The sequence below is a fragment of the Zingiber officinale genome, chromosome 1A (genome assembly GCF_018446385.1).
Source record: "Zingiber officinale cultivar Zhangliang chromosome 1A, Zo_v1.1, whole genome shotgun sequence".
Taxonomy (NCBI): Eukaryota; Viridiplantae; Streptophyta; class Magnoliopsida; order Zingiberales; family Zingiberaceae; genus Zingiber; species Zingiber officinale.
Window position 1 is genome coordinate 52,972,622 of NC_055987.1, and position 12,221 is coordinate 52,984,842.

The 12,221-nt window shown below is 37.4% G+C and overlaps 1 long non-coding RNA gene across 1 annotated transcript; it reads left to right on the forward strand.

The window, feature by feature from the left end:
- Positions 1–838: 838 nt before the first annotated feature.
- Positions 839–1,825, forward strand: LOC122003712. The gene is made up of 2 exons (XR_006118049.1): positions 839–1,417; positions 1,746–1,825. It is a non-coding gene; the product is annotated as an uncharacterized LOC122003712 (long non-coding RNA).
- Positions 1,826–12,221: the final 10,396 nt, after the last annotated feature.

Genomic DNA, 12,221 nt, shown 5'->3' on the forward strand with positions numbered 1-12,221 from the left:
GGTATTGGGCACAATGCCGAAAGCGGATGCTTCTGATCATGTTGTGAAGGCGGTAGAGGATGAAGATGACGACGATTTCATCACCAATGCGGTGAAGCGGCGTCTGAAGGAGCTGAGGAAGAACAACTTCATGGTGCTCATACCTGAAGAAGGATATCCAGAAGAGGAAGAGGGGGGAGGGAGCAGCTCGAGCGGGTGGAGGGAGTCGGAAGAGGGCGGCGATGCTCCATGGTGCACGTTTAATGCAATTTATGCTAAGTACACGGAGCGGATGACGTTCTTTGACAAGATGATGGTCAAGAGTCTCAAAGAAGCTGGTATGCTCTGCTGTTAGCCAAAATTATAATTCTTGATCCATTTCTTAGAAGATCAACTCATTTTATAGTTTTTTTTTCTCGTGCATTGCCTGATCTATTCTGTAATTACTTTCCTCAAATCTGCTCGGTTGTCAATGCAAAAAGCCTGATGCTTAGATATATTTTATTAGTAGTAATTTTGTATCAGCATATTTCTGTGTAGTCCTTTCATTGTTATAAGCTGATTTTTCTCTAGTGAAATATGCAATGGGATGCAAATAGGTCACTAAGATTTTTTCTTGATGAAACCTATATTATATGCTGTTTTAAGCTTATGGAACACACAACATTATAGGATCGTTGGGTGCTTCAAAACATTCACAAAGCTCTTTGTCAAAGAAGTTGTATATGAACCTGCTTAACCTCCCTATCAAGGCACAAAATGGACATTGTGATGGCAATGAAATTCTTAGAAGTCAGCAGGAAGATAGCCCTTGTGAGAATCTTGAAGCTGCTTATGTTTCATCGGCTGTTGAATTTTATTTGTTAGTAAAGGATTTGATTTGGTACTAAGAATCTTTATGCTGAAGCTTATTATCATTGCTAGTAAAAGATAACTTATACCATTCGATAAACAACGTTAAAACATTCTAAAATTTTCCCAGCTAACCTGCTCTAGTTATTTTGTTCCTCAAAATTTCTATTTAGGTAAGATTGAAACATTAAACTACTTATTAAGGACAATACATAGTCACTCAACCTATTTTGTTAATTGTGAGATTTTAAAATTGCAGCATGGATCCCGAACACAAAAGGGAATCAATCGAGAAATACCAGGGGCCTTCTCAGTCCTAAGATTGACATTTTTCTGGTATTGGTGAACTTACATGTGTCCATTTACATGGCATTTCGAGATTCTTGGATCATTTCTGCTCATATCATATGCTTGCTCTCGGTGCCTGGGTAGAAAGCTAATTCATTGTAAGCGAATCCTCAAACTGAGATTCATCATGTTGCCTACATCGAACCATGATTCATATTCTTGGATGATGCAGGTTGATTCGTCGTCTAGCTAAAGAATATGCAAGCTAGAATAACTGGCCACTGCTGTACAGAACTAGGTAATCCATGTGTTCTCCAATTTTTTTTTTGTCAAAACAGTTATCCAAGCAAAGCCAGACTCTGTTTATTTTGTAGTAAACAGGTATGATCTACCGGGGTCGTGTTGTGAAGTCTGGCAAAAATACCTAAATATGAAATGGTGAAAATATTTGTTAGGGCTTTCCATCCAGTAATATATCCATGTACTTTTCTTTTTGAAGAGAGGAACATTTAAATGTTCATAATATTAGGGAGTTTGTAGACACAATGTTTACACTTTTCCTAATACGTTCTTTATCTTTTATCTGATTCTTATTCTCCTTGTTGCATTTCTTTACACTCTAACAGGGAGCAGAGGTAGATGTAAAAAGGCTAACTAAGAGGCCTGCTCCTCCTCGATTTGGTCGCACCTTGACTGAAGCACAAAAGGCAAGCTAATTATTTTGCCTCAGTCTCGATGTTGTCCTGTGACTGATTTCTTTAATTTTTTTTTATTGATTGACATTTCTTTGAATTGTTTCTGATGTGTTCAAATCATACGTTGTCCAAGTTATCTAGTTTAACTTTATTGCTATTACTTAATCTAGTTTCCAGTTAAAGGTAAAGCCCAAATCTTGCACCCACCTCCTTCCACCAAATGGATCTGTATTCTGTTCGCTTGTTGCATGTTGCAGCGGAGATGCTCCAGCTGCGTTTTCTTGTGTAAAGATCCGGTTTTGAGCCAAATTTATGGCAAAAATTATTACTTTTCTAAACCGAGCTCTCTTGGTTGTCAAGTTTTATGACAAAAAAAATCGATTTTGGTTAAGGTTTATGTATCAGAATCGGGAAATTCTTATAAGGTCTTTTTTTTTCTATCTACTTGAGTTAGATCTGTCAGCTGGCTGTGTTTGTTGGCAGCATCCAGGAAGAAAATGGCGATTTTGACAAAGGAAACCTAGAAATCATTCTCAAACTAGTAGAGGATACACTTTCTGCAGATAATAAAGAGATTATATGGCTGTTCTTCCACGCAGTATACCCTTGACAGAGTACTTTAGAAATATTGCCCTCCTAATACTGATATCTACAATTTTCCTTTGCGATGGAACATTTGGACATAGATTTAGCTTCAGAAGTGTAGATTTCTAGCTTTTAACATATGAAAATAAAAGAGAGCTTTTCTCACACCATGTCTTCCCGTGGGACTTATCTTTTATCCTGCAGATCCAGTTGGAGAGAATCTTAATTTTATTTAATTATTTAACATAAAATTATTTTTCTACTACAAATATAAAAAAGCAAGGATATAAGAACGTCTAGCAAAGATCTGTCCACTTCATTATTTGTATTTGTTATATTCTTAAGATTTTGTTTTGTTATTTTTTCCAAGCTGTTGCTGTGTTGGAGATCTAAACTATTTCTTGATTACGTGCCTGCAAACTCACATTCTAGTTCGTAGAATTGAGGAAATTTTATTTATTTATTTTGTTTAAATCCTCTTGTATAGATTGAACCTTTCAAATCTTTTTTCACTGTCATGGGCATGGATCTAGGTTATTAGTTTGTTAATTCTTGTAATTGGAAACTAGTTTTGTTTCTGGGGTCATGAATAAGTTGTTGAAAGGAAGAAAAAAAATTGAGTTTACTTATGGTAAAATGTAAATTAAGTTTCTTTAATTTTTTTTGATTGATTGACATTTCTTTGAATTGTTTCTGATGTGTTCAAATCATACGTTGTCCAAGTTATCTAGTTTAACTTTATTGCTATTACTTAAATTCAAAATTCATCCTGTCATCCTGTCATTAAACATTAAATGTGTGGGAATTTACTAGAATCTACTCCTACATGAAGCAAATGAATAAAAACTACAGGTAAAGTTTACCTACCCTGTTATGACTTCAGAAGAACATGCTGAATTTTCCATGTATACTGACCTTTAATATAGAGGGCTACAAGAGGATTATATCTTAGGTCAAGACACTCCAAATCTATCATAAACCAAAGGGAAAATAGTTTCTACTTACTAGAGGATTGAATGGACCCAAAAGGAAGCTCTAACTTGCTGTTTTGGGTGTTGAACTAAGGAGCCAGCTGCCTTCTTGCTGCATTCCTTGCTGCTGTGGTTGGTAGCAGAAATCACAGAAAATAGGGGGCTTAGTGTAGGATATTCAAGATACCAAGATGGCATCAGAGGTAGTACAATAAATAGTATATCTCTTCATCAGAGGTAGCTTTGTTCTTCTATGCTTCCTTCACTGGATTTGTTGTGTAGTCATATTTCTTTGTTCAACCATTATCATGCCTAGTAAGTTGTTGTATGATGCTGTCAGTTCTTATCAATCTGTACACTTGAATTAGAAGGAGCAAATTATCTATGTTATATTCTAAGCAGCATATACTAAGTGTCATATATGAAAGTTTTAGATTCTATGTTATATTCGTTATCTTCCACAGCAGCTTTTAAAAACTCAGTATTCTATTTTATTTGATACATGTACACATTTGTTTTAGTTATTTGACATATGGTGGATTTATGTGTTTTTACAGTTTACAAATCTCAAGTACTCCAGAGTTGAAATTGACGAAGTGCGGTTCGAGTGGGCTGAATGCATGCCATATTACATTTGAAGTGCGGTTCTACCTTGATGTGTTAAAAGAATGTTCTACCTTGATTTTGATATCTATTAGCTTGCTTTTGATGTAAAAAGAATGTTTTGGTATTTTATGGATATTGTTGTAAGAAGATTATTTATATAATTTGTGAATATTTGTGTATTTTATGGATATTATTGAATGAAGAATATTTGTATAATTTATGAATATTTGTGTATTTTTTTTTTGTTATTGTCAGTTTTTCATTGTTTCGGAAATCAAATTTGTGCTGTAAAAAATATAGATATTACACCGGTTTTCCACCGCTTAACTAATATTACATCGGTCATTTACCGCTGTCAAAACTGGTGTTATTAACATACAATATTACATCGGTTTTACACCGTTGATGAAACGGTGTCGTTAAGTGATACTACACCGGTTAATAACCGATTCGAAGACCGGTGTCGTTAAGTGATACTACATCGGTTTTAACCCGATGTCTAAAATGGCAGACTTTTAACATCGGCTTCATAGACATCGGTCGAAAATGAAATAGACACCGGTGGAAAACCGATGTCTATGAAGGTTTTTGTTGTAGTGGCAGGGGTCGTGTAGATCTACACGACCCGTGTGGAGAAATCTTACCAGGCCGTGTCTCCTATACACGGCCAGATTCAAGCTGTGTCCCCACACACCTCCTCATCTCAACACCCTCTTCTCTCCAAAACTCCTCTCTTCTTCAACCTTTCTTCCAAATCTTCTTAGATCTAAGTCTAAAACTCTTTCTTTTCCACAAACTTCATCTAGATCTAGATTCTTCTCTTCTCATAGATCCAAGATCTCCACTTTCATAACCCTAAGATCTATTTCTTCAAGATCTAGTTCCTCCAACCATAAACAGTACCCTTTCCCACTCAAACTTGACAATTTGTCCAACCTATTGAAGAGACTTCACAAGGATGGTGGTGGATCTAGTGGTGGAGACAAATGGAAAGAGCCATCCAAAGACAAAGGGAAACAACCGGTGCAAGGAAAACGGAAGAGGACCTCACGCAATGAAGGTAATAACAACGAATTCAATATTGTGTTTAGAAATGATGATCAAATAACTAGATTTGCAATTCTTGTCAATAGAAAGATCGTGTGTAACGTCCACCCTTCTTACTACTACTCTCTAAGGGCGACCATTACCTAACTACTACTCTACTTACTAGTGTCACTAATGCTAATATTAGCAACACTTAGATTTATCACAGCCCCAGAGGAAGTCCTACCGAAAAATTTTGGCTGAGTCTCCCCTGTACCGGTGACCAAATCAACCATACAGACACTATATACACAGCCATAGGCGGCTAGAACATACTTTTTCACAACCACGCAGTATAATAATACAATAAGAAGAAGGAAACTACTCAAGCAATAGCAACCAACTGTGTCACTCCAACAATAGGACCCAACTACAAGTGCGGAATAAACTTAATTACAATCTCAACTCATAATAACATTTAAAGAAAACTAAAAGAACTCTAAACAGAAAAGTCTTGACAATTGCCAGCAAACTCTGGATCTCTCCATAGTCCAGTCATTACACACCTTCATCACTACCACCTTGTCGCCTTACTTTCATACTTTAGCTTTTCCTTTATTTGCAGTAGGAGGAAAAAATAGATCTATAAGCGAAACGCTTAGTAAGTACTATACTATCTCACAAAAACTCGAAGTGCATAAAAATGCAAACGATACTGAAACTGAAATGCTAAAAGAAAAGCTACATGTACTCATCTAATATCAAGGTACTCAAATAAACTGCATACTCATGATATACCAGAATAAAGCTGAATACTGGAAATAAAACTAATCATGCTCACTAAATTGATAAGAAAAGTAATGAAACTCATGCTGTATGCTTAGAATTAAAGGAACTAAACTTCTGCAAATTCTAAACATAGGTGATACTTGTTTCATTTACTTATAGCTTTATACTTGAAATTAATCTTTTAATTTTACTTTTACTTTTCTTTCTTCTTCTTTTTCTTTCTTCTTCTTTTTCTTTGGGCCCAGGCTTAGTACCATCTTATGTGCGCTCCCTAATAGAGACTGCTGTAGTCACACAGGGTAAAGACCTCGGTCTTACCAGGGCCGAGACCTCGGAAACGGTCACCTGGATTTGTTTAACTACAACCTCGAAAGTCGGGTACTAGCCTCTTACTTTAATTTACTTGTTATCTCTTTTTAACTAGATCTTGGTCTTTTTCTTACTTATAGCTGCTCATTATAGCAAGGAAAGTCCAAACTAAATGCTATGTGCATACATGCTAAAATCTATTCATGCATATCTTAAAGCAAAGGGAAACAAAAATCAGCATACTACTATATGTTATAATCTGTTCATGCACATCTTAAAGCAAAGGAAACAAAAATCAGCATACTACTACATGCAATAATCTATTCGTGCATACCCTAAAGCAAAGAGAAGCAAAAATCAGCATACTACTACATGCCATAATCTGTTCATGCACATCCTAAAGCGAAGGGAAACCAAATCAGCGTACTACTACATGCTATAATCAAACATCTACACATGATATGCCAAAGCAAGCATCACTAAAATCTACTCAGGGTGGATTATTTCCAATTAAGCAAGGTATAAGGAAAGGTTGCTTCTACTGATAGTAAGGATGTATTCTGCACTTACTAATATAACAATACAACTGCTCGTGTTCATAAACTAAACAAGCAACCAAATTTGAAATGCTATTAGAAACAAAACTATATCATAAATAAATCTGCACTTGTTTAAGGAAGCTATAGTAAGTTTGCACTTGCTAATAGGAAAAGGCATAATCCGATTCTGCACTTGCTAATAGGCAAAGCCTAATCTGGTTCTGCATTTATTTTCTTTGCATAAGATCAGGCTCAACTTACTGTAAAGCTAAAACAGACATGTATATCAAATCCACAGCTTAACCCTTCTTGTAAGGCAACCCTAAATCCCCAATTCTGTTTCATCAGATTGGCACAAAACAAGAAATGTTATGAACCTGTTCTAAAATCCCTAACATCATCATCTCCTACAACCCAAAATCCGCAGCCCTCCAAGTTGATTCCTCTCTCTGTGATTCACGGCAGCAAACCCTATCATAACATGTTACAGAATATGTGCAAGGAAGAAAAGGCTCTAGCATACGGTTCTACACGGCACAGCAAAACTGAAAACAAGGAACGAAAATCTGAAACTCGGAGCTACTCCTACCACAGGTGAGTAGTACTTACTGTGATTTCTTGGACTTACAACCGAAGAAAAGGCTGTTAGGATTCGGCGAGACTCGAAATCGCAGCTCTTCTTCGTGCCCACGAGTCCTCCTCGACGAGAGAGTCTCAATTAACAAGGTCCGCCGGAAGGAAGCCTTCGCCGGCCGCCAGAGGGAGGAAACCCTAGCTCCGTCGTCTTCTTCGCCCAAGCACAGTGCCGTCGCACGCGAGAGAGAAGAAAGGGAGGAAGGAACGAGAGAGATTAGGGCACGGGAGAAAATAAAACTCCCTTTATAACTAGGGTATTCGGTTATCTATTACTACATAAATAAATTTCGCTATCTATTTGATTACAAAACAATCCGCTGATCACTTGGTTAGCCGAATCAACTTACAGCTTGGGCTCGAGTCTGAGGTCGCGGTTTCGAAACTCGGCTCGGGCCTTTTTCTGCAACTATTTATCTCGTTTTATTTCCATTCCCAAAAACTGCTTAAGTATAATTTGGTTCCTATATATTCACAAAACACCCGCAGCACACTTGGTTATCTTGCTTCACTTAAGGCTTATGACTTATCCGAGGTCTACGGGTCGAACCTCGGCTGGAGCTCTTTATTTTTTGCAACTTCTTCCTCTTGGTAAAAATACCAAATGAACTCTAAAAATTGCATAAAAATATTCTAAAAATTCCTTAAAATTTCTAGAATATTTCCATATTATTTCTAAATATTTTAAGGACTTTTTAGAACTTGAAATAGGGAAAATTGGGTCGTTATAATCCCCCATACCTTATAAAAAGTTCGTCCTCGAACTTACAATAGCTCTGGATACTTCTGTCTCATACTGTCCTCCCACTCCCAAGTGACTTCCTCGTGCTTCTGGTTCTGCCAGATGACCTTCACTAGTGGTACTTCTTTATTTCTAGTCTCTTAATTGCTCTATCCACTATCTGTGTAGGTCTACTCTCATAACTAAGATCCTCTTGGATCTACAATGACTGAGGCTGAATCACTTGGCTCGGGTCGTGGAGACACTTCTTTAGCATGGAGACATGAAATACATTGTGTATTGCTGACATGTCTTGTGGTAAGTCCAGCTTGTAAGCTACTTTCCCAATCCTCTCTATGATCAGGTAAGGTCCTACATAACGAGGACTTAATTTGCCCTTCTTGCCAAATCTCATCACTCCCTTCATAGGAGCAACCTTGAGGAAGACTGACTCTCCTACTTGGAATTCAAATGGCCTACGGCGTCTGTCAGCATAACTCTTCTATCTGCTCTGGGCAGTCTCAATTCTCTGTCTGATTTTGTGGATCGCCTGAGTAGTCTCATCTATCAGCTCTGTCTGAATGCCCAACTTTACCTCCATTTCTTTTCTCTCGCCTGCTTCTTGCCAGCAAATGGGCGATCTACACTTCCTGCCATACAATGCCTCATAAGGTGCCATCTTGATGGTAGCCTGATAGCTATTGTTGTAGGCAAATTCAACTAAGCATAGATACTTGCACCAACTTCCTTTGAAATCTAATGCGCAAGCCCTGAGCATATCTTCTAAAATATGATTTACTCGCTTTGTCTGTCCATCAGTCTGAGGATGGGAGGCTGTGCTGAACTTGAGCTTGGTGCCCAGTGCATTCTGAACACACTCCCAAAAGTGTGAGGTGAAGCGCCCATCTCTATCAGAAACGATAGATTTAGGAACTCCATGAAGTCTGATCACCTCCTTAACGTATAGTTGTGCCAACTGCTCTATGGAGTGGGACACTTTGATGGCTAGGAAATTGGCAGACTTAGTCAATCTGTCCACTACTACCCATATTGCATCATATCCATTTGTAGTTCTTGGAAGACCTATTATGAAGTCCATGGATATGTCTTCCCACTTCCACTCTGGTATTGGAAGAGGCTGAAGAACTCCTCCTGCCCTCTGGTGTTTTGCTTTGACTCTCTGGCATGTCAGGCAGGTACTGACATATTTAGCAACGTCTCTTTTGAGTCCTGACCACCAGAACCTCTGTTTCACATCTTGGTACATCTTGGTAGAACCAGGATGCATGGAGTATGGGGTGCTATGAGCTTCTTCTAAAATCTTCTTTCTCAGTTCTTCATCATTGGGCACACAAATGCGACTTCCCTGATAAAGAATCCCGCTATCTGTTACTCGAAACTCTGATTTGTCTTCTTTCTGTATCCCTTGCTTAATCTTCTGATTGTCTAGAACTTCACTTTGCTTTCTCTGTATGTCCTCAAGCAAGGTAGACTCTAAGGTCAATGCGGAGAGCTGTCCATAAATAATTTTAAGTCCAAAATCTGATAACTCCTTCTGTAGTGGCAGGGCTAATGATGACAAAGACATCAGGGACGCATTGGATTTTCTGCTGAGTGCATCTGCCACTTTGTTAGCTTTGCCTGGGTGGTAGAAGATTTCACAATCATAGTCTTTGACTAACTCCAGCCACCTACGTTGTCTCATGTTTAAGTCCTTCTGAGTAAAGAAGTACTTAAAACTCTGATGGTCTGTGAAAATTATGCACTGAACGCCATACAAATAATGTCGCCAGAGTTTCAGTGCAAAGACCACAGCTGCCAGCTCAAGATCATGAGTGGGGTAATTCTTCTCATAGTCTTTGAGTTGTCTGGAAGCATAAGCTATCACTTTTCCTTCTTGCATGAGAACAACTTCTAGACCCATCTTGGAGGCATCACTGTAGATGTCAAGGCTCTTGTCACTCGATGGAACAGTCAGAATGGGAGCACTGGTCAATCTCTTCTTGAGCTCTTGGAAACTCTGCTCACATTTATCTGGCCATTCAAACTTCTTGTTCTTCCTGGTGAGGGTTGTTAGTGGAGAGGCTATCCTGGAAAAGTCCTCCACGAATTTCCTGTAGTACCCAGCTAAACCAAGGAAGCTTCTGATCTCCCTGGCGTTCTTGGGTCTCTTCCTGTAACACCCATAGGGTACTTAGCAAGATTTTAGATATTTTTTTATCATGAATAGAAATAGGCCTTATGTGTAATTTGCAAAAATAATAAAAATAGAACCAAAAAAAAAAGATGACCAAGGTTTGAACCTTGGATCTCTTACCAGATACATGTATGTGTTAACCAATAAACCAAGAGAAGTTATTGTTAAAGAGAAAAGTGACAATATAGTTAAGAGTAAGAAAAGAGCTTCTTTCATTTAGAAGGAGAAGTTAGTGTAGCCTTCTTCCTCTCAAAAAAAAAGAGGATTCTTGCTTCCACTTTTCATTAAAGGAGGAGTAAAAGAAAGGAGAAGGAAAAGTGCATTTTCCCTTCCTCCTCTCATGAAGAATAAAAGGGGAAATTAAAGAAGAGATTTCATTTTCTCCTCTTCCTTCTCCCTCCTTCTCTTCACCATGACCAAACCCTCTCCCCACCTCCATTGCCGAAACCCAAAAACAAAGGAGGACTCCTCTTTAGGAAGGCTCCACAATCAAGAGTACTTCCCTAAGGAAATCAAACACAAGGATGTAAGTATCCCCTCACCTGTGGTACAAGTCGCTTACGAAATTTCCATGAGGTTAGAATGCTTAAAAATAAAAATAAAAGAAAGAAACCTATGCTCATGGATCTCATTATGTTATGATATGAACTTAGTTAAAGATTTATGTTGGATGTTGTTTAAAGCATGATCTTCTTCTTTATATGTTTCGGCCATGAATATTTTAGGGCTTCAAGAAGCTCAAAATCAATTCTAACATGCTTATAGATTTCCTTTATGATAAGATATGAACTTGACTAAATTTTCATGTTTGTATGTTGCTTGGAAATTTAATTTCTTTTCCTTGAAGTTCGGCCATGATGGATCTAGGGTTTCAAGAAGCTCAAACCCTAATTTAACTTGCATATAGATTCCTTTATGATAGGATATGAACTTGACTAAGTATTCATGCTTGTATGTTGCTTGGAAATTTTATTTTCCTTTATGTAAAGGTTCGGCCATGATGGATCTAGGGTTTCAAGAAGCTCAAAACCTAATCTAACATGCTTATAGATTCCTTTATGATAAGATATGAACTTGACTAAGTATTCATGTTTGTATGTTGCTTGGAAGTTTTATTTCCTTTATTGTGAAGTTTCGGCCATGATGGATCTAGGGTTTCAAGAATCTCAAAACCTAATCTAACATGCTTATAGATTCCATTATGATAAGATATGAACTTGACTAAGTATTCATGTTTGTATGTTGCTTGGAAGTTTTATTTCCTTTCCATGAAGTTTCGGCCATGATAGGGTATAGGGTTTCAAGAAGCTTAAAACCTAATGTAACATGCTCATAGACTTCTTTATGATATGATATGAACTTGTCTAGGTATTCATGTTTGTATGTTGCTTGGAATTTAATTTCCTTTCCTTGAAGTTTCAGCCATGATAGATTTTAGGGTTCCAAGAAGTTTAAATTTAAAGCCTAGCATGCACATGAATCTTCTCATGATATGATATGAATGCAATTCAATATTCATGCTTGTATGTTGTTAGAGCTTACTTTTCCCTTTCATGAAACTTTCGTCCATGACTTTATTCTAGGGTTCAAGGAAGTTTAAATTTAAACATAGAAAGCTCATGGATCCCCTTATGATATGATATGGAGTTAGTTTGGTATTCTTATGCTTGTATAGAACTTAGTTCATGTTCTTAAAAGGATCGGCCACAACTAAGTTAAAAGGCCTAGGGAGCTTAGAACCTAAACCTCTTATGTTCATGATGTTTTGTAGTTTATGATCTGAAATTCATCTAAGGTTCACAAGCTTATATAATGTTGTAATCTAGAACCAAGCATGGTGACTTTCGGCCACTATATGGAATTAGGGTTAGAGACCCAATTATGATTTTTTTTTTCTTCTAAGTGTCTCACATACTAGTATATGAATTAGGAGATGCTAGTAATTGTTTTCCCATGTATGATTATGTTTCTATGATGCATTATATGCTCATTTAAGTATGCTTATGAACCATGCATGATGATGACTTTTAT